Raw genomic sequence first — 21,548 nt, 5'->3', positions numbered from 1 at the left:
AGAAAAAAAAGAAGAAGACTTGATGGTGTATTTTGTCCACATACACTGACACATATACACAGACACTCATAGAGACACTTGCAGAGTCAGGTGAGCTTGAAGGAAGAGGCCTAAACATTGTTCCTGGAGTATTTCTATTGTCAAACAAACACAATTTTAAACCGTATTTGGAACATTATTAACTTTTACTCAAAATACAGCCTCACCCCATTTTCACAGGTTCAATATTCTGTTATATAACGGTCTGTTCATATCCAGAGTTTAGGCCGTTTGGTCCCTAACTCATTGTAATGGACTCTGATTTCCAAGATTAACTAACTTCCTGTGTTTCTAATGTCATCTCCATAAAACCCCTTCCTTGTTATGATTGTAATCGTAGCATGATGCTACACTAACATGCTTTATTCCCAGGGGTCCATCAGTGCTCTGTTTTAGCTAAGGGGGCACATGTATTGCATTTTTCATGAGGTCCCCTGTGCAACATTTATGATTCACCCTCAAGGCTTTAAAACAACACTTGACTGCCTATCCCACAAGGATAACCCCAACATCTGGAACATACTGTACACGCGGGCATCTTGATATGATGCAGGAGCTAGAACCTCACAAAACCCCTCCCTCACTCCTTCTTTCTGCCTGTCCATCAGTTATGTCACATACAGAGTAACAGCTCTGTCAATCAAGAGATCTATGTGCTCGCTTCCTCTAAATCAGGTGGATTGACTCTTTAAGAGTTACTGGAGGAGCCTACTTCCATTAGCCACTCCCAACGGCAAATTAACTTAAATGTACCCGCTCAATAAAGTTCAAGACAATCATTTGTGTGTCAATGTCCTTTTTTTTTTCTCTCTCAAGGCCTTCCTAAACATACAGCTGACTTGTGCAAATCCTGAGATTGCTGTGATTCTGTTGCACTAATACCAATTAGCCAGAAAGCTAATTGCAAAGTGAAATTGGTTACTTGGGAGAGAAATGTGCACTCAGATGAGAAAATTAAACCCTTTGACTTGAAGCTAACATATTCCAGGGGTGTGGGCAAATCCTAATCTTATCTTTAATCTCCAAGTGCTTGATATATCGTACCAAAAACATAACTTTTTGTGTCAGCTGCTCTGCCACTGCCTCACAACTGACAAAACACAAGTTGTGGACTACATAAATGGAGCATTCGTCAGATCACAGTCATGTTGTTATTTCCTCCACACAATAACAAATAGGTCAGCAGAGCAGAGCATAAAATGGCTCTTTGAATAAAAAGGAAATTGACTCATTCCTTTGAACGGTGACAGTTACAGCAATTGTTATATCCTGTGCTATTCACAAAGCTTCAAAGTTTCTGATGGTCATCCACACCCTTCTTCTGGTGCTGCATTACTCAGTCCCAAAAACATGTCATGACTACATCCAATCATATCTTTCCATCCATCTGTCATCCTAAACATGAAATTGTTCCACTTTTGGTCCTTAGAGATGGAGTCATGTCACAACTGAGCTATCTTACATTGCCATCGTTTATCATGTCCGTGCAATTATGGGTGGGGATGATATGAGGAAGAGCATGGCAGGGGGCGGAGGGGGGGGATTACTGTAGTCAAAAAATCAGAGCGGTTTAGGAGGATATTAAAAATGTATGTATCCACACATGAGGCTGATTGGGTCAGAGTGAGTTGACCAGGTCTAGGTGATGACAACAGGGAGCCTAACCTGTCCGGATGAATAATGAAAAGCCTGGGAATTATATTTATCTGTGTATCATGGTATTGGACAAAGGGATTAACGCTGTTCCTCCTCAGCGCTGCTGAATCTGCTTATGAAGGATTTGGATGATCACAGTGACTCTGTTTTACTGTCCTCTGCTTGCTTCTCTCCTATCATGTGTGTACATACAGTACACAGAATCTCACCATCTCCTCTCCTCTTCTCTCCTCCAGCCCCTGGGCGTCTTCAGCATCAGATGTCATCCTGCCAGAGACAAAGTAAGTCAGACAAACACGTAGGCCGGACCTCTGAGGAGAACCTTGCCGCATGCTCAAGTGCTGTAAGTGCCCGGGAGTCGTCTTACAAGAAACACTTATTGCATTTTGTATTGAGCATGATGTTATGAAAAATTAATACTGTGGTAGTGTGCCTTCCTCTCCTTAGCCTCTCTGTGTGTGAGTCTCTGTGTCCATTTGTATGCATATAGATGCACACATGCACCATCTTACTTTCTATATTTATGTTTTGGCACACACATGTGCTTGGGTGAAAGAATATGTGCTTGCATAAATATGTGATTTTGGCAGGAGTTACAGGGGATAATTATGTATATCCTGCATATCACTGAAATGTCCATACCCTTCTCCAGAGACCCAGTGTTTTGGGTAAAGTGCAAAAGTCTGATTCCCAGCTGCACTATTGACATGTTACTGCACAGTCCTCATTCCATTTGCTGCAGTTAGGCTCTTTATATGGTTAGTGCATATATTGACTCCACTATTGGCAAAACAACAGTGAAAAAATACTACCTTTAAGTAAATTGATATGTATACAAAAACGAGAACAGCTGAAAACAACAGAAAACAACAGATACACTGCACAAAATCGAAGTGCTTTACAGTAATGTATGTGGAACATATTGTGATATGTTATACATTATAAACTCACCAGGAGATCATGTTGCTTGCCCATTTTATGAAAGAACTTAAGCAATAACTAAGAGTCCTTTGAACTGAGTTCATGTTGGTTTTTGTGGATAAAACATTTTTTGTGGCGCTCCCATTCATTTGTACTCTTTTCCTATCCCATCTTTTTTTCATTTTATTTTGTAAATTAATGCAGCCAACCTGTACACTTTAAATTATGATGGATTATTTTGAGTAGATCAAAGGAAATCTTATAAAAACGGATTGCGCATGAAAACAATGAAGTTTCCAAATCTATGGGCTGGTATTGAGCGGGATTAGGCTCTCTGCATTTGATTGTTAAAGAACATTTGCTACTTAAATTTGTAGCATAGCTAAATCCCTTTAAATTATTGAGCTTCGCTGTTGTTCATATATTCATGCAGAACACCATTTATTTGTCTCCCAGTGTTCGTGTGGAAGGGCAGGAATTTCCAAAATGGGCCTTTATTTTCTAAAATTCCGACCTGTCAAAAGTTTCACTCTTTAAACCAAGGCAGTCATGTGGAGCTTTCCATATTTTGTCAATCTTGGCCGTAGTATAGAAGCCAGAGCAGTGAACAGCAGGTGGGCTCTGCAGGGAGTGGCTGCTGTAGTTAAAAGTTCATGTGTTAGATCATTAACAGCTGAGCTGGAGCTGGAAAGGATGTTGGTCTGACCTTGGGGAACAGCGTTTGTAACCCCTCAGGTGGGACACCAACATTCAAAAGACAGTGTGCCGCTAAGTCAGCAGGGTCAAGTGAAAGAAGAAAATGCCACAGTATGATTTGCACAAACCAGATTTAGGTAGCCAGCAAAAAAAATAATACATCTCTCAGCTGTGTATGATAACAACTTCTTCTCTTCTCTTCTCTTCTCTTCTCTTCTCTTCTCTTCTCTTCTCTTCTCTTCTCTTCTCTTCTCTTCTCTTCTCTTCTGTCTTTCTAAAAATAGGCATCAAATCTCTCTGGACATTGATGGATGGACTGTGAACTCCTGACCCAGTGAAATGTAACAAGAAAGACCATCGGAGCAGCACATGGAGTGTGTCAAAGGTCACCGTGTTAAGTTAACAACCTGCCTTGGCGCTGAATATAGCATGACACACACAGGGTTTTCTGCAGCAAACACACACCAAGAGTACACATTTAGCTATGGCCAGTGTGTGATGGAGACATGAAAGACAGCCAACCATCGATCTCCAGACAAGAAGTCAAGTGTCCCCCAAAGCTGGAAGCTAAAACTGAAATGCTGAAGGAGCGATTGGCAGATGTTGCATCTGGAAACAGTCTACGAGTATAAGAACAAGCCTCCACACCTCCACGTCCGTTCTTTACTGTACCTCAGAGTCTCTCCTCAACCTTTGTACAGTATAATCTGGTATGTACTTTTACACAGCAGCCTTTAACCTTTAACTGCTAACATCATTATGCTAACATTGACACAAGACCAATGCTAATGTGCTAATGTTTACCAGGTATGTTCACTGTCTTAATTTAGCATGTTAGCATGACAACATTTGCCAAATGCGAATGCAACTCCTCAATGCAAAGTCAGCTGAAGGTGATGTGAATGTATGTAGTCTTAAACCAAAGTAGCTATGGGACAAGTTTACATTTTGACATGATAATAGCATAATGGTTGGCTGGAGGCAGTAGGATACTTTCTCACTGTAGGCCTAATGTATTTAATATTTATATATTTCTCAACAGATATTGAGTTGGAGGAAATTCACCTTACCAAAGTTGATTTTTAAGAGTTCACTTAAACTGACTTGTTGAGATCATAATTTTTCAATAACGATAATTTGTGCTGTTTTGTAGGGCTTTGTGGTGAATGCTTGGTTTTCCACGGAGGAGAAGAAAAGGCTGCTGACGTACAGTAGAGCTCCTGGCATGGAGCTGAGAATGGATCAGTAGGATTTTCTCATCACTCTGCCCCCAAGGTAAAATGTAATGAAAATGCAACATGTCAATGACACATAGTTAAATGCTTAGATAAGCCACTGTCTATCCTCCGTGGTGTGATGCTCCATCTTTAATTTATTATCTGTTTTGAAAAAAATAACCAAAGGCTTGAGGCACTGGTAATATCGCCTCCCCAGTGCCTGCAACCACGCACTCTAAAGTAATAATCTTAATGACCCTCTCCTGTATATCCTCGCTTCCTCCACCCCTGACCCCTCCCCTCTTTCCGTCCATTCGCGCTGTCCCCTATCCCAGGTTACTTCCACCACAACGGAGACAGCTAAACACACCCCCTTCCCACTCCCAAACCACACACACTCATACACACCCCGAGGGTGAACCCAATAGGTCCACTGCGTGTGAGTCGTAGCGTCTCCCCTCTCGACTCCCCACCTCGGCGTGTTTCTTCATCCTGCCTCTGGGGCTAGAACACGGACACCGCTCCTCTTTTCTCTTCTTTATCCAGTCCAGATAACCTTATGTGTCGGACAGGGTGAAGAGAAAACCCACGTATAACAAGCATGTTCGCTGTCACTGAGAGGACGATGGCCAGCTTCATCTCAGGGTTTTACTCTGAGCCAAAGTGATGAAGAGGTGTTGGGGCAGTAGGGCTGGGGTCAAGGTAGACTGAGGATTATTGAGAATCTGAATATATCACATCTTCCAAGACGGCATTCAACTACAACACTAAATTGCTGGAAGGCATGAAAAGGCCAGTGCGTAAAGAAGATACATGGCACAGAACAAAATTATGTGACCTCTTCTCTGCGCCTCTTTAACATGGGGGACGTTAAGAGTCTTTTCTTTCATATTTATATAATTTAGAAAGTGAAAATCATGCATCAAACGCCCTTCAAATAAAAGATACATAAGGAGAATATACTAGACAATGTTTTCTTATGCTATTGATTCTATATATCAGCCCACTCAAGCCTCTCAAGGCCAACGTTAAAATGTCCTGCTTCCTATCTCCATCTTTAATTGATGGTGCATATTACCCTAATCCACACACACTCAATTCTCTGCTCTTCACTCCTTGATATTAAGTGTGTGTGAATGTGTATGGACTGTTAAGGTTTCCTTTGTACACTTTACTGTTTATGGCCGCCTTAAGAGCTTATGGATTAAAAGGAGGATGTGCGCCATGAGTGCAAGACAAGACATTAGGAGCTCTTTATTAGCTAATCACACAGACAGTGGGCTTAAAGCACTTATATAAAACAATAGGGCGACAAAGGCAGATGATTACTTGCAAGACTCGGAACTTGTTTGCTCCATTTGCATTAATTAAGGGGTTGCTGATTTATATCTTGCAGCAATTAAGCTCATGCTGCTGATATATTGAGGGAAGAGCCTTTTTTAAGAGAGGATAAGATAGCAACATTAAGATATGTCTGTATAGGAATCTGGTAGATTTAGGACATTACTTACTTATAAAGCAATGGGCGATCTGAAAGACAATGCTTTAACTAAAAGTCTGTTTCACAAATGTTTTAATACATTTTTTTTTTTTTTTTTACATCTCTTGGACTTTCTACGCATGCTAGAGGCTTGGCTCTCGGGATGTCAGCGCATAAGCTTATCCAAGACCAAAATTTCTCGATAATTATTGGATAGTTTTCTGTGAAATCTTACATGGATGTTTATGGCCCTCAGTGGATGAATTGCCATGACTGTGGCGATCCCTTGACTCCACCCCTGCCCCCCTCCCGACTGAGTTCTTTCAGTCACCTGTCAATCTCTCAAAATGTTCTCTAGCCGTCAACTGTCCATCAGCTGTTGACAGCGCGTGGATGGGAGGAGATGAGAGGCAAGCAGACAGATGTGTTGCCATTATATCACTTGGGTTTTTATCATCTTTCATCCCCCCTGCCCAGCAATGATTAGAGAGCTAGGAGGAAGTTTAGCACACGTCTGTGATGTGTGAAAGCCTGACAGGGCCTGCCTGTCCACACAGGCCCAGACACCACATGCAGGGCAACAGAGGTTCACAGATTATTTGACGTCTTTATTTAAACACTTTTGTTAGATTACTAGACATGCATGGATGCCATGTGGCCAGCTGCTCATCTGCATACTTTTAAGGGTATCAAAGAAAGAAACTCAGTGTGGTGTTTTTCCTTTCAATGAAAGATCTAAATATAACATTTTTCACATATTAGTTTTGACAATCAAATTTATAAAATGGCAGCACGCTCCAGGGTCTATAACCACACACCTCTCCGTGGATGTGTCATAATTTTGGCAACGGGATGAAATCAGGTCACCTAACTTGTTAATAAACAGTTATCATCGAGGGGCTATGTATGTGTGTATGTCCATGTATGGCGCACTTTAATAATGTGTGTTTGTGTTGAGTGATCCTCCAGGGCATGGCTGAAGTAATGATTTACTAAATGTCAAATGAACAGTAGTGGGGAGGAAACACCATGCAGGCGTGTTGGCTGGAAGCTCTTTAGCATTTCACGCCCTGATTGTGAGACAGCTCCTTTGGTCAGCCCACATCTCTAAGGCAGAAGCATGTCCTGAGAATTAGTGCCCAAGGATTATGTGCACACACACACTTGGTCACTTTAAGCACAATGCTTAACTCTTTATAGGAACACATAGCCACAAAAACAGATGAACACACACACACATCTGTTAGTGGTGTGACATGATAAGGTCAAGATGAGCCTGAATGGATGAGAGATTGAACCTTCTCTGCTTCATACTGTAACAGCTGAGATTCTTCCTCTTATTCCACTCTCTCTTTTTTTTCAGTAGTTGCCACTGAATGTTGAATTCTGTCACTGACAGCTTTTGAGTAGAAAAGAGCCCAAACCATCTGCACAATAATAGCTTTTATGAGTTTGTTCCCTCTCATAGAGAGCATACTGTGGTCTCTTGGGTGGACATCACAGTCGGCGACAGCCTGATGTGGGCTGAGAGGTTGCCATGTTGGCTGTCTACCCCCCTCTCAGGCTCATCTCTGGGGTCCACAGAGACTGTGAAGAGAGGCCTATCACCAGCGCTCCTGTTGCCTAATCACTTTCTTTCTCTCCTCTCCTCTTCCCCTTAGCATTTCAGGCTGCCATTCGCATTTGCACTCTGTCCGCACACCATCATTTATTTATTTATCCCTTTTCCAGTGTTGTTTTTCCTCTCAGCACTCTGATTTTTCCCGATTTGTGAGGAAAAGGACCCAGATGGCACCAAAGGCGAGGTCCTAGGCATGCAAAATGGAAATGCACACAAACAAACTGCACAAATGGCAGTGCTGCCTGTAGTCACGTCACATCTTCGACCATTAATCCCCCTCTTATAGTTACCTCTTCTGACAGGTGTATGTGTTGACCACCAGTCTGTGAATAGTGGGCGTATGCATTGACCAATCCAATCTGCCATCAGAGACTTTATGCAAATGTAGGTCATTATGCCTGGTACATGTGATTGGTGTGAAGGGGCAATATGACAAAGAGAGGGGGGGGGGGGTTGTGTATGTTATGGAGGGAGAACTAGAGATAGGAGTTGAGCGGTGGGCTCGTTCTAGTAATCTGGTGTCTATCTACAATCCTGAAGTGACAGTGACTCACTAATGAGACTGACCTCCTACCTTTGCTCCTTCCTCTATGCTTGGCATGGAAGCACATTCACAGAGGCATACGTGTCATTTAGACCTCATCCTCGATGCATCTGGACAGCTTGTTTGACGAGTGGGTTGGGTGGTGGTGGTGAGGGGGTGTTAGATTGTGAGTATAGGCAAGGATACTGTAGGTGATGGCTCATCACAGCCAGGGGTTGTTAATGTATTGTATTTATACTTCCAAAACAAGAGATGCATACATCTACTTGGGTTACATCGAATCAGTTCAGAATGACCATAAAATAAAGCAGGAGATTAAATGCAGTGTTCATCCTGACGAAGATCCACAGTGATCGAAATGTTGATCGTTCCACAATAAACATTAGAGGAGCTTGATACAGTGTGCGGACTTCACTCCCTTTTTTTCTGAATACAGTGTGCACATTGTAGCAGACAAAGTGTAGCCTGCTCATCATTTACAGTAAAACATGCAGTTATCTTTACAGTAAGTCAACATCCAGGCTCATCCAGGTACCCCAAGGGCACATGATGAGTGGATGGCATCAGCAGGTTGACAGCTGGCATGTAAACTATCAGACTGCCCCCCCCAGACACACTCCAACCCAACGCAACCAGACCCTCACCCCCCCCAGCATCACCTTCATACAGGGGCCCTGCAGGCTTCATCAAGCCTACAAAGAAAGAGAGGAGTCTGTCAAAACTGCCCAGAGCCTGAGAGCGGTAGTTGTTATAGCAACATGATTTAGTCTTAATATCCCCACTAACTTTAGTACGTATGTTGTACAATCCGTGAGTGGTTGATGTGCAGCATAGGTTTTAGGGATTTCCTTGATACTGATTAAATTCAATGTATTACACAAGCACCAAAAGCACAAGTCTGACAGTCACAAAGGACTGAACTTGCCCATTCAAACTCAGTTTCATTACTGTTATGCACAAAGCAAAGACCATGAAACACTCAGAAACTTTTACTGGCAACTTTGCTTTCATCTCTCTTACATGCCCACCTGCAAGACAAAATTAGTTTCTTGCATTTTTATTAGAGATCGTCCTTCCCTTTCTAAATGGTTTGTGTTGTGTTGAGATTTATACAGTGTGTATGTTTAAGCAGCACTGAGTTTATTGCATTTAATATGATTACTGTGTATTTTCATTATGAATTGAATGTTTTAAAAGACAACTGCTCTAAACAGCTTTGAGCTTTTTTTGAACTAAGTGGCAATGTGCCAACATGCTCACCAAAGCAATCAAACACGATGAGATTTTTACAGAACTGGCTCAGCAGCCTGTAGACTAATCTGTACGGAGTGACTAATTCTACAGTACTGGAGGTTATTTTTATCAGGTTATGTCAGGCTCATTGTTAACAAGTCAGCCGATGAAACCGGGTACGTTCTTCCTATATTTTAGTGTATGTCATGTAATAGCCTGATCATAAATTTTTATGAGTAAATGTCCTCAAGCATAAAAGACTGAGACATGACTTCTGAGCATGCCTATTGCCTACCTGACAGGAAGCAGATGCTGCCACATTAGACATGCTGCTAAATATGTCTGTGTTCAATTTTCCTGAAAGAATAGTATTTCTGTCATCTTTTCTTCCGACTAATGCCACTGGTCTGAACAAGTGACCTCATGTTCAGGACAAATCAATGCCTGAAGACAGCCAAGTGCATTTACATGGCAGATAGAAAGCGATTAGAGTTTACTGGATACAGATTATAAACAGGTTAATGCAGAATATGCCCAAGTTTTATGGACACAGTTTGATATATTTGTTTCGCTTTCATCGAGTTTAAAGAGTAAAGTACAACTCTCTCTTGGTTAAATGTGAAGCTACAGTACAGCCGGCCCGGCAGCAAGTTCATGTTGCTCCTTGTGCCAATTCAAGAAATAGTCCCTCACATAACTCCCTAGGAATGAAGCTTTTAGGCCGGTCTGCAGGCTCTACTTTTGGGTTAAGTCCAGTAAATGCAAAAAAGGGACTGCACCCACGTCTATGAGATTGCTCCTTTCATTCAGTTCTCAGTTACTTTTGGACCTTTGCACAGAGGCAGGCTATTTGTTTCCCCTTGGTTCCATGCAGTCTTTGTGCTAAGCTAATGTAAGCTAAGCAACTGTTGGCTACAGCTTCCCATTTCTGTCTGTATTTATCTATCATCGTCTGTATGTAGTTGCCAATGCTGTTTTGGCTCTGTATCCTGCCTGTATTCCTTTCTTCATTTGTGTGTGTGTTGTGTGTGTGTGAGTGCACGTGTGTCCAATTTCTCTAACACACTTGTTCATTTCTCCTCTATTGTCACCTCTTGCTTATCTTGATTTCTGAGCACAGAAGCAGACAGGTGCTCCTGATTGGTGTTGCTTTCCAGCACCGAGAGTGGTAAGGCAACACCTTTGGCCCAACTTTTATCCATTTATCCTAAACAACTGTGGTATAGTAACATAACCACTGTGTGTGTGCATGTGTGTCTTGTGTGTGCGCGGAAGTCTGTCTGTGTAAATGTGTTCTATCTTGCGTTCGGGGGGCTGGGGGTTAGATTTCATCCTGATAGCATGGGCAGCCGTGGAGGAGGGCCAAACATATGTTCCGATGGCCAGGAACAAAAGCACTGACACGTTAGCCTTTTCACGGAGATGACCTTTCCGCCGCTCCCTATCCCAGCCTCTCTGCCTGCCGCTGTCCTTTTGTCTGCCAGCTTGCCCCAGGCCCAGCTCAAGCCGAGCGCTAGAATTTCTCCTCGTCTCCCCAAATCTCCCTTGACTAAATGTCAGGATTACATATTTCTCTGCTCACACTGAGGGCTTTAATTAGCACTACTGTGTGTGAGTTTGTGTTTGTGTGTAAGTGCATTTGTTCATGAGAGGGTGAATAAATGTGCATAAGTCTGTGTCGCTTTACTGTATAGAGGTGTGTGTCACGCACTGCACTTTTGTAACCACAAGCACTTCCCTGTGTTGCCCGTGTCCTGAGCAGATTTCTCCATTCAGTTTCCTCTAACCTCTCTCACTCCGGGCCAGAGTGGCTGACGTGATGAGGGAGGGAGGAGAAAAAAGGTGAGAAAAAGATGGGGAATCACACTAAACAGTGGTAGAAGTAGTCCACACAGATGTGGACACATGAAACACAGGGTCACACTGAAACCTGAGGCCACCACGAAGGACTTTCAAACAGATGTCACCATTAATCTATTTCAAATATCCTAATATACTAATAAGGAGCTCCTCATAATAAGATTTAACTCGGCTGTGGTGATAAAAGGTTTTTAAAAGTATTCTACTGAAGAACCAATCAGCATAGGAGAATTAATAATTTAACATATAGCACTGCAATAAGGGAAAGTTGCATGAACTGCACGATCAGCTGCCAGGCCTCTGAGTTGCTAACCTCTTTACTAAAAGTTAAATATGCTCTCCCAAAGGGCCTCAGTGAGCCTGCATAAAAACAGCTGTAGCTGAAAAGGTCTTGGGGTTCAGTAGCTGTAGGATAATGTTAGTGTGTTGCTATAAAGTCGGACGGCCACTGGTCAATCTAATATAGTGAAGTAGAAAAAATAGTCCCTCTCCCATACACGTAGGAGATGGCTAAAAGATGCCATGGTTTCTTGTGTACCTATACAAATACAAAAGGAGTGGATATTGACAGCTGAGAAGTGTCTGTTGCCCTTATGTGAACAAGAAGCCATTGTTTGTTTCCTATCATCTAGAATTATTCATTTTAATAACCCCTGAAAATTTCAATTGTTCTCAGCTCTAGAGGCTATTTTGTGTCTAAAGCCTGATGTTAATTAGGGAACAATGATTTAATAATTCACGCTCTTCTACACTGCCCACTGACACTGTTCTCAGCAGCCCCGCCTCACCATCTCAGCTTCACGGCATAATAACAAATCAAAAAAAAAAAAAAAAAAATCACACTACATTGGCAATACATAACACCACTGAGACAAAGAATTTCCATTGTTCCGGGGTTCCTATAAATATCTAGAGGTTATGTTAATAGATGTGGGACATAGCAGAATGATTAGTTTGTATGAGTGTGTGTGTGAGAGGGAGAGAGAGAGAGAGGGGGGGGGGGAAATAGAGAGAGAGAGAAACTGTGTAAAGGCACGTCACATCACACTGTCAAGACAGCCCCTTCCTCTCCCCCGTGCACTTGGAGAGGCTGGCAGTTACCCAGTCCTCCATGAGCGCACGCTGCGGACTGGTTCTGAACTGGTTCCCTCACTCGGGGCTAGCCTGGGACCAAACCCTGCGTCGCCTCTAATTAGGGGAGGCGCCCAGGCACAGGCATAACGAGCTGATGAATAATTAGAATTGGAGGAAATTGTGCAGCCAGGGTGGCAAATCTGGAGGGACAAGTGCTGAAAACAAGGCAAGCGGCATTAAGTCCACAGTCAGTCAAATCTGTGAACTTGGCCAGCGGCGTTAACACTAGGCCTGTGTGAAGAGGAATAAAGCTCCAGCACTGGTGGCCAGCCAAGGCCATAGTCAGACCCCCAGGGTCGATTAAGAGAAACAAATAAGATGTGGGTGATAAATGAATCCATAAATTGCCAGCGATGAATATTAATTCCTCTCTGCTCTGGCATTGTGTAAATGCTAAACCATGTGCAAAAGGGATGCACTGTTGATACTGTGATAGAATCTCAACATTTTCAAGGCAGCGTGTCAGAATCAAAATAAATGATTGACAGACATGTTTGGCTGCAAGTGCTGTTCTCACTTCCAACACCCATGCTGAGGAGAAAGTAGCCTGGCCACTCTTTATGTGTAAGAGACTGTCAAAATGTTGACCGTACTGCTACAAATCCTCATACATAATGTCCAAACGTGAAAAAAAAGAAAATTGTACTAAAGTGAATGAATATTGTTCCCTCAGCTTCACACTGTGAGTTTTCAAGGTGTGAATTTCCAAAAGTAGAACGCTGAATCATCGATGGAGAGGCGGTAAAGAGGAAGTGACAGTAATGATGATAGGGTGTTTGCAGGCTAGCATTTAACTGACACAGTTTGGGTCAGTCTTTTCCTCTCCCAAACATCCCCCTCATTACCATGCACGGGGTCGAGGCTGGCGTGAGAGGGGGTGAACAAGTCCACTCGAGGGTCTTGATTGGGTAGTAGCAGGGGAGTGACGAGGACATCCATGGGGGAGAATCCAAGGACTGTGCCCCTGTGATGATCCTCTGACAGCCAACATGGCTGCCCAGCGTTAATTAGTGCTGGCCTTCCCCAGTCACCAAGGTTGTTCACATCCCTGGGTCATTTAACACGTTGCCTGCTTTCCGCTTGCTCTTTTCTCTGCCAGCTGTGCCACTTTGTCTGGCAGAGTGGAATCACGCCCGCTGATGCAGGGCATTAGACGTGTGACTTTCATGTTTTCACCTAATGTCTGGTGGCCTGTTTGTTTTTGTCATGTGGTGCTGATATGTGAACGTGTGACATGTTTGCATTCATCAGAGACATGACTTTTACTTCAAAGCTAGAAAATGACTTCAGCCTTTATTTTCTGTTGTATTAATGACCAAGGTTTTCTTTCATTGGGGTTTTGCCCTTGACGACACCTCTTTCATTCTGGCTGTATGAGGGTTATAAAGCTGTTGGCAAGCCAGTCTCTTATAATAAAGTATTCCATGAGGGATACATTCCATAATATTACAGCAGTGAATTTGTGTCAATGAAAAGACGGGATTACAATAGCAAAAGGATAAGCAATCCTACACTGAGTCCTATTGGGGGATACTCTGAAAAAAAAAAAAAGTTTTGATGATCAGTGAAAACACAGGTGATAACTGTGTGTGTGTGTGTGTGTGTGTGTGTGTGTGTGTGTGTGTGTGTGTATGTCTGTGTGTCTGTTTGCATGCTCAAGTTCAAAGAAAGGACAGTATTCGAGAAATTGTGTGTTTTCAAGTAAAGGCCTCTACTCTGAAAATATGATTTATCCTTGGTAAAGGCAGCGTCTTCCTTTTTCAAGTTAATCACCATTGTTTCTCCGCTCTGTGCATCTTTCTACCACTAAAAGGCTTTTTTTCCTCAATTTCCCAAAGCATTCACATAAGACTTGCCTGTTTTTTGTATATTATAGTCTTATTACATGATTGCTGCTATCTGAAAACATGTGGTTAAAATAATAAGCAGTCTTTGTGCAATGTGAAGCAGAAAACAGGGCCAAATCATGCAATGATAAACACGACTTTTCCCCCTTTCCCAATCTTCCAACTCATTTGAACTTAATGCTGCATTCATCATTTTGATAAGCATCAGCATGCAGCCAATATGGTAGTTGAGGAAAGCAGATAGGAGACTGAAGCCAAAGCTCGTTAGGGCCACCTATTATAACATTTAGGAGTGTTCTTAATAGAAACATGCCTCAGAGCTGATGGCTTTTAAAAGGAGAGGAGTTTTTGGTTTCCGTGCAGCACGTCATATCATTAACCGCAAAAGGAGGAGTGCAGAGTGTCTCACATCCCTGCTTTCCGTCCCTTTTCCACATACATTAGTGTCCCCATGTCACATTTCATGTGTAGCGGAAAGGAAAACGCGTTGGTTCCCCAGCCGAAAGTGGGCTAAGGGGAAAAAGCTAAGCCTTGGGCAATCAGAGCAGGGGAGAGTCGTGGCATTAATGGTGATGAGTAGTGATCACAGACTCTGGTCATTAGACTAATAAGACTGTATTTAAATTAGCCAGGGATGTTTTTCCTCTTCCCCTCCTACTGCACCCCCCCTCACCCTCCCTGTTATTTTCATGGTCATGCATTGGAAAACACATCCACATATTTCGATCAGAGTTTCTCCCCCCTTCGTTTCCTTAACGAAAGAACTAATTAAATGGGGCGCTCCATCCTAATTAATAATTATTTTGCCTCTGTCAAGCGGAAGAATGTGTTTTTCCCCCCACATTTAACATCTTAACTTTGTTGTACCTCATTTGTGGTTTTTGTATTTTATTCATTTTTTTTATTCATTTTTTTTATTGCTGTTTAAGTCTGATAAAAAAAATAAAAAAAATCTGACTTGCATCTTTCATATTCTAAATTATTTCTAGAATAATAATTTACTTATACCACATCTACTTCTCTTCCTCACAATCAGGGGCCTTACTAAGATAAGATAATGGATACATGTGTAGTCGTTTTTGGTATTATTATTATCATTCATCTCTTGGTTAAGTGAGGGTGTCTATTTTGTATATGATTCAAAAATATATTTAAGCCTCAAATATTACACAGGTTATGACACACACCCATTTGTTGTTGTTTTATGAGAGTAACAATTTGAAATATGTTTTAAAGTACAATGGTAAATCAGAATAATAGTATAATCCTCAACAACAAGCTTCAAAAAGACAATATTTTGGGAATGATCTTTATTTCCTATGTAAGCCCATCAGTTTCCATTATGGCTTATAATGCCACACATGAGTCGTGTTACTGCAGGTAAAAGCAGCATAAAGGTCTCTGCGGTCGCTCTGCGTTTAAGCTGTACTCCGCGTCTGTGTACAGTGATCATAGCCGACAGTACCACTGGCTACGGTGTGATCAACAACGTGCCTCCAGTGATAGTTGGCTGCGTAAAGAGGCACATTCTCACCCAATTTCAACCCAAACAAGCCCCTTCTCCCTCAGCTATCAACCTGCTCTGCAGACGAACAGGGCAGAGGCACAGGCTGGCTGCACCCTGCGCTCACTTGCTCCTACTCCCTCCAGCCTGATGCTTTGGGCACTGGTGTGATTTTGCAGGCTGACAGTGACCCTGGCAGGGATGGGGTAGAACCACTCTGGTCCCCTTCTGTCTGGAAATGTCTCGGGGAGTTGTGGATTTAGGGGAGGGTCGTTGCTGGGGGGTCAGTTTATACTGTGCGTCCCTCTGCCCCATTCAGATCTGTGGTGACCTTGCAGGGCTACTCTGCCCACTGGGGAGAGGAAGGGAAGGGGAAGTGGAAGGTCATGATCCCTGCGGTGCACGTGTTGGACGCAGATGCTAACGCAGCCTGACGAGGGTCTATTGGAAACATATTCTTCAGGCTCTTACCACTTTAGCCCACTCTTTTCTTCTCTTTCTGTGTTTTTCTCTGACCTGATAGGGCTGAGCAGCGATAGCTGACCTTTTCCCTGACACTGAATTGTTCCGCCCAGCACCATAGGATCACTGTTTACGCACCCCTGGCTTTGCCCTAAGGGAGGAAAGTGTGCTGCCTACACCACATAAGCACATGCAGACGCACACACAGACACACATGCACACGGGTCTAACCAAGTGCAGTGTCTCAATATGAGTGCTCCCTTCTCTGTGTAAGTCCTTTGTTTCTGCAAATAGTTATTATGCAAGTTCACTCAGGAGACGACTGTGGAGAAATGTCTGAATACATAATCAACAATGTCTTATTGTGCTGAACCAATGGGGAATCCTCGTATATTCAAAATCTGACACATGCTCAGGGTTTCATGTGCTGGAATTGTTTCTTGTAAGTTTATATTAGGACCAGATACAGCCAAAATAACACAAATGTGTTTCATTGTTTGCACCAAACCTCCCCAAAAGGCAACGTTTACATTTCTTTTGTGCTTTTGTTTGTTTGTCAGAAAGTTCATAATGTTCACCGCCAAGACAAGAGGGGTCTCCATCAAAGGGGAGCAGGGCATGGATGGACTGAGTAGAGTGTGTGCGATGCTCCAGTGCTTCACCACAGTCCTGTAATCTCCCATCTGGAATGTGTAAATCAGGACTCTGTATATGCTCAACTCTGCAGCCCTGACAGATTTATACAGCACAAGCTTGTGTTTCTAGGGCTCCAGAGGCAAAGAAAATGTAAACTTTTTGAAACAGTTTATCACAGCGACTAGTATAGTTTCAAAGGCTGATCAGACTTGCCCTGGGTGAGAAATTGGTCGTTTTCAGGGTTCAGAACCATCTTTACGAATGGGTCTCATTTTGGTGTCATGGACATGGGGTAACTCTGGGTAGTGGTGAGCCTCATGCTATAGGCATGTTTTTGCCCCCTTCCATGCCCATCATACATTTTGCTATGGCTCTTATAATAACCCAAAACAAGGAAATTAGTAAGAATATTAATTCTCTCTTTCTAGCTTTCAACAAATTGAATGGAAAGACTTACATGACTTTCTGGCTTTTCAGTGACCATTTCCCTTCTCCTCCCCAAGTTTGAGGTCACAACTTTAAACAGTGCACGCATCGTGTTTGGTGTCAGGGTTGAGGCAATTGAATAGCGGCGGCAGGGGAGCTGACATCTAACATGAAGGTTAAGTGACAGGCAGGGCACAGTGAGGTCAGCATCAGCGTGTCACCCTTCCAGACCTCTCAGGAACAGAGGGGCAGGAAAAGGCCCAGTCAACTGCTTGCAGATGTGTCTGGATGCATGTTTCACTGACAAACACGAGGCAGGCGCCGCTCTCTGATGGTACCACTGGTCACTTCTAATCTGCATCTCGCTCGAGACAGAGCTGCAACACTCCGGTCAGGGCTCGTGCGTGCGTGTGTGTGTGTGTAAACTCAGACATCCAACTCCTCTGACTTTGGCTCTTGACGGGATATTTTGACCAATCCACTGATAGCTTGCATATTTAGTTTGTTTGAGGTGCTTGGGCACTATGACATTTTATATACTGTAGCTTAAGTGTTGTTATAATTTAAAATGTATACATTTCTGACAGTCTGATCTACAAAAGTCTAGTCCTTTTTTATGTTAATGACAAATGGCTTACATTTGGTTCCTTTTCCCTTGTTAACAAAAGATGCTACACAGTTCATGGATTCTTCAAAGCAACACTGATGCATCTCTGGCAGCTGTTTTCAATGGGTTTTTACAAACACTTGAAAGCTGCAGTAATTTTCCTTGAGAAAAAAGCAACCCTGCAAAACAAAAGACAGCCTTAGCTTCTAACTGTGGCAAATGAACCGGCCAGCTCACATGTTTTTGTGGGCGTTAATATGATGACAGCAAAACTACACAGCTTTTCAGCAAGTTATTCACTGAAACTGATATGATGTAATAACATGTTGTCAACACTGTATATTCCTGTGACACTTTGAAAGGAGCCACTCTGCATTAGAAGAACTGTACTTTTGATACTATGAGTTGAATGCAGGGCCTACACTTTTAACTGATTCTTCTTACACGGTATTTTGTACTGTTTTTAGACTATTTTTAGATTTTGCATCTCTGCCCCGAGTACAACACATATTGTAATTACTACTTTATCATCACATAGGAAGTCCAAGGTTCCTGAAACTGGTGATATTTAAAGAGTGACACTGTTAATACAGTTTATACAAAAACTAACGACTGTAATTGCTGAAGGGATGTAACAAATTTGTTTTATATTTACTTAAAAAACACAATTAAGCTCAAGGTTACAGTGCTTCTTTAGTGCTTACTTACTCTTTCAAGGACTGAGTGGTGCCAGGGTTTGGGAAGGCGACCCTCATTTTTTAACTCGACCTCAGAAGGCTGGAGTAGTTAGACTGAGATTTTATTTGCAATCAGATAAAAGGTAGAGAGACACTGGGAGAGTTTGAGTTGAGGCAGGCACATAAACAAATAAATAAAGCACTCCAGATGAAAGACTTAATCCACTACTGTGTGACATGGAGGTATTAGGCCCTTTGCATGGGTTATAACACTCTGTCATTCCATGTGGACAGGTCCTGACTTTCAAGAGCGGCATCATCAAACCCTTCGCTATCCCCCAGATGTCTGTGAGGTGTCAGAGGAGTGGAAAGAGAAAGAGACAGGCCCTTTCCTACCTGACAAAATGATGCATGTGTTTGTGAGAGCAGGAGGGACCGCACCTCTGCTGCAGTTGACATCTGGGGTAAGTGTACACACGTATAAACACACAATAAGACTCGAGCAACAGCGGCTTAGAATGAAAAAGCATAGCACAGTGTATTGATGAATCCCCCTGTACAAACACAGCTCCTCCACCCCGTACTTGCTCATTATGTAGAGTTTAAGCAGAGCCAAGACCAATCAAGTTTTCAAAAGTTTAAGACTTTGAGAAATGAGGTCTACAGACTAGTTGATTAAGCACACTTTTTTTTCAGTAAGAAAATATTAGACTGTAAAACACAGCCAAGAAAGAAATGGTACCTTCATGATTCAAGGTGCTAAAAGTTTAAAATCTAAAGCAAGCATGTCAATCTGGCTGTAGGCAGAAATAGCACATAAATTACACATATAAAGTAAAGAGGAAGCTCTTTCAAAGATAACCACTTCAGAGTTAAGAGACATGGGATGTGGGGTGCCACAGGGTAATATACCAGGTCCTTTGTTTCTTTCTCTTGTATATGAAAATGCTCATATAACGTTTGATGCTGAGAATACAGTTTAAATGCGAACACATAAAACTGTGGTTGAGTACACTTTTCACATGGAACTTGGACATATAAGTAAATGGCTATCAGATGAATAAGATGCCCACAAAACTGAAATATGTAGTATGAGAATGCTGCCATAGCTGTGCTGCTGCCAGCTATTTATTTGCTATCCATATGTTGATTGTGTTGTTTTTGCTTGTCACATTATTGTTGTTTTGTTATTTATCTTGTATCAAGTTGTGTTTCCAACAACAACTATTCTTAATGATTGCATGACATTCATTCATTCAAATTCATTCATATATTCTTCAGACACTCACCTCTGTAAGCAGCAACCTTGACCTGGAAAGTAGCAGTAGTAGTGTGTCTGTGTCTGTGTGTTTGTGGTTTTTCTGGTGTGTGAAAAGTCCTGAAGGTGAATCTTAAGATTGCCTCACAGAAAAGGGAAAGAAAAAACATTTCTGTCAATATTTTCTGTCCTCTGTCATCGTCTCAATTTTTTTTTTCCACCGTTCCAAGTCTTGTTTTTGCCTGATTGTGTGCACCTATTGATTGACAACTGGCTCCAGAGCCACTCAGGCCTCTTAAAATACCAGGCCGGGGCTTCAGGTTTCAGGCCCCGGCCTCGGGCCCTGCTATTGTCTGCGTCTGGAAGGCTGGCTCCATTAGAGCCCAGCCCAGTCAGCCCCATTCAGCCTGCCTGCTTTGTGTACCTCCACCTCAGTCGCCTGCCTGCTACCCACAGGGCCCCAGCTAGGTGGGGCTGACAGGGTGTCAACACTGACAAGAACATGGCAGTTAGGAAGAGAGACAGGTAGACAGCACACAGGCCCAGGCGCCTATGATGGCAGCCCTTCTCAAGAGTCTTCCCTTTCTGACGCTCCTCACTCATCTTTTGTCCCCCATGGTGTTGGCATTCTGTTCTGCTTGTTACAGCTTCACAAGTCCCGCAGCCGGGTTGTTTGCAGAGAGTACGATGGCTATCACTCTGAGTGTGTGAATGGCAAGAGCTCATATTACATATATCTCCCGCAAGAAGAATGAGTATTTGGCAGTTGCAATTGAATCTCCAGTATTGTTAAATCCATTTGAAACAATTGAAATTCTGCACAGTATTTATTTATAGCACAGTTGAGAATAATATCACTGAACTGAACTTACACTTCTTTTCTTGCGTTGAGCATAATAATATTAAGAGTTTGCCAATCAGGTCTCAACAACAATGAGATTACACACATGCTTTTCTTTCATGTGAGTTGAACACGTCATGTAAGCTGTCTGCTCTACCTGACATTTTAATCAGGCTGAGTTGTTGCAGTGCCACATCCCCTTAGCCAACAGGCTCATCCGGAGAATGCATGTAATGAAATTTGTCCTAAATCATGGACATCAGGCCGGAGGTCCAAAAGGTTAAGAGGAGCACAGGGTCAGGTCCCATATAACGCTCCCTGGGCAGAATTAAAAGGGAAAGGCTTCCTTTGTCCAAGCTGCCCCACATGTCAAGGAGGTCAGGAGGTCAGTGTCAGAGGGAAGGCCTGGCTCCTCCACCCTCAAAAGCTACAACCTGCCCCCAAAAATCGAACACACCTCCACCCCCAAAAATTAGCGTTGTTTTTATGGCCAGGGTTCAGCTGGGGGCACGCTGACATGACTCGCTGTGCCCTAATCGGGAGAAGAGGAAGTCAATTTCTGCAAATACACACACTTGTGAGGTCAGAGGACAGCACAAGCACCTGTGACACTGTTGTCAGTGAGTGCGAGTGTTTGCGTATGAATGTAGATGACATAGGGACACAAGGTTTAGAGGAGCAAATTGGATTCATGTCAGACCTTCTGCTTATTGATAAAGATGACAGATGCTCGCATAGGCATGGCGGACCAGATTCAGACGTTAACGCAGTTAACTGCTATTTGGTCACAGTGCTATTATTCTAAATGGCATTATGGTGGGATGTGTGGCTGCAAGACATGATGGTGTGCTGCTGGCGGTGTGTGTTTGCCCGTGTGTACAAGTTTTAA

Source organism: Trachurus trachurus, assembly GCF_905171665.1.
Source record: "Trachurus trachurus genome assembly, chromosome: 12".
Taxonomy (NCBI): Eukaryota; Metazoa; Chordata; class Actinopteri; order Carangiformes; family Carangidae; genus Trachurus; species Trachurus trachurus.
Note: the sequence above shows the minus strand (reverse complement) of the source record.